This window comes from Macrobrachium nipponense, chromosome 9 (assembly GCF_015104395.2).
Source record: "Macrobrachium nipponense isolate FS-2020 chromosome 9, ASM1510439v2, whole genome shotgun sequence".
Classification (NCBI taxonomy): domain Eukaryota; kingdom Metazoa; phylum Arthropoda; class Malacostraca; order Decapoda; family Palaemonidae; genus Macrobrachium; species Macrobrachium nipponense.
This window is the reverse complement of record NC_061110.1, coordinates 37798972-37801471: the sequence shown is the minus strand read 5'-3', so window position 1 is coordinate 37801471 and position 2500 is coordinate 37798972.

Sequence of the window (2500 nt, the reverse complement as noted above, 5' to 3'; positions counted from 1 at the left end):
TATTTTATCAACAGAACTGTGAAATCGTAGGGCCTCATAAAGCAGGAAAATAATAGGTATATCATGATACAGTTCCTAGCTTTTCCAGAATTTTCTGGTTTTTAGACTCTCTCTCTCTCTCTCTCTCTCTCTCTCTCTCTCTCTCTCTCTCTCTCTCACACACACACACACACACACACACAAAAATTGCCCGGTATCAAACATTGTGGTATTATTCATTGCTTAGTCAGTCTGATCCATTACATCATTATTTCCTTCATAAAAGTAGGGCATTCAGCCACTGACAGAAGATGGCATAGAGAATGATACGCTTTGCAAGAACTTAACGTTGTTTTTTTTTTTTATCAATGCCCAATATATACACATATCACGAATATATTATCTATTATTACAAAATTATAAGAGTATATTCATGTATCATGTGCATACAAATTAGTATGTTTACATAAGCTTTACACACACACACACACACACACACACACACACACACACACACACACACACACACACACACACACACATATATATATATATATATATATATATATATATATATATATATATATATATATATATAATACCTAGGATTATTATATTTTTATGCTTCAGTTATTGCATCTCGGCTACCTATCTGGTGGTCCGAGTTCGATTCTCGGCTCGGCCAACGCGAAATCAGAGGAATTTATTTCCTAGTGATAGAAATTCATTTCTCGATGTAATGTGGTTCGGATCCCACAATAAGCTGTAGGTCCCGTTGCTAGGTAACCAACCCCCGGTTCCTACCCTGTAAAAATATCTAATCCCTTCGGGCCAGCCTTAGGAGAGCTGTTAATCAGCTTAGTGGGTCTGGTTCAAAAGTAAGATATACTTAACTTCAGTTATTGCAATCGTATGAAAATATACTAAACAGAGCTTACCAGAATCTGATCAGGTTAAACCTTTTTATTTCGGTGAGGTGTTCAGTAATTTTCAGCAAGACCCTCGACTGTGATTTTTTTTTTTTTTTTTTTTTTTTTTTTTTTTACTTGTTGATTTACGCCAGGGAGAATACTGTCTTGTTTGACTGTCGTAAGCCTACATAACACAGATGAGGGTTTCTTGGCTAGCAAAAACATTGGCTCCTTTTGGTAGAAATATAATTCGAGGAGACAAGATACCCTGCTCCTCTCTCTCTCTCTCTCTCTCTCTCTCTCTCTCTCTCTCTCTCTCTCCCCTGTGGCAGGAACCGTGCAGAATAATGAAAATGACCTATAACGAAATGCATAATGGCATGGATAGCACAATTAGTAAATTGATGCTCTCTACCTCAATTTACTATGAGATTCAGGGTGCCTCGTAACACAGTTTTTTCGCAATAACTTTTTATCTATGCATTTCATAAATATAACGGTTATTCAGAATACACATTATATCTACACATAAATTTTGACGTAGGTTGAATAGATTTGGTACTTACAATGTAAAAGTTGACTTTTTTTTGAAGACGGGTCAACTACTCAGAGAAAAGGTTTCGAACGCAACTCATTTACGTAACTTATGACAGCATTTCTTCCCTCTTTCTCGATGGGTGATTGGCTATACGTAACAAAGGCTATACTCTGGCAACAATGCCAAACATATTTAAATACAAGCAAAGTAGCACACCTTTATGAATTGTGAACCTCTCCACTGATAATTGTCATAATGAACAAACCAACAAAATATAATTAATAGTCTAACTCCCAAAATAAGTTTCCAAAGAAATTACAGTCTGCTTTATAGGTCACAATCAGATTGACAAGATGTAGGGAATAGATGGTAATTTTCAAAAACATAGTAGACAAGCTTGATTTGATAACTGCTATATCCAATGTCATGCAATTTTTATTTATTGGCTATCTACCTATTTACTGAAAAAAAATAGCCGTTACCGTATTTTGGCTTTAAACCTTCACCAATAATTATCGTCAGAATGATAACTTCATGAGGCTCCACCCACTTTGGCCTCGTTATAATTCAGGATAACACTGAAGGCTATCATGGGTATTGTTGGATTAGACAATTTAACTTCTGGCTATAAAAACTCATTTCTCGAGTAGATGTAAGAAGTGCTAAATGATCCTCAAGGATCCCAGCAGTTGACCTAAACGATTAATTCATGTATATTACTGCTATACTGTTGCAGCACTACTGCTACAGTATTACTACGCTAGCACAGATACCCCACCCACATCTATGTATCGTTCCGCCATTCATAAAGTCTTTGGGTTTCAGAGCCGATGGAACAAGGTGAATGGGTTTCTGTCTAGTGGATGGGCGGCGCAACATTTCGTCAAAAGGTGTTTACTTTGCTTAAGTAATGAATGTTTTTCGACTTTGGCAGTAATCATTGGCCATGGCGTCGGCTAGATCATTTTTACTCTATAAAAATTAAAACTATCGGGTTTAGGTTATTGAAAATGCTGACAAAATTTGTGTGTGGTTGTAAAATATACATATGTCAACTTTCAGCCCGGAATCT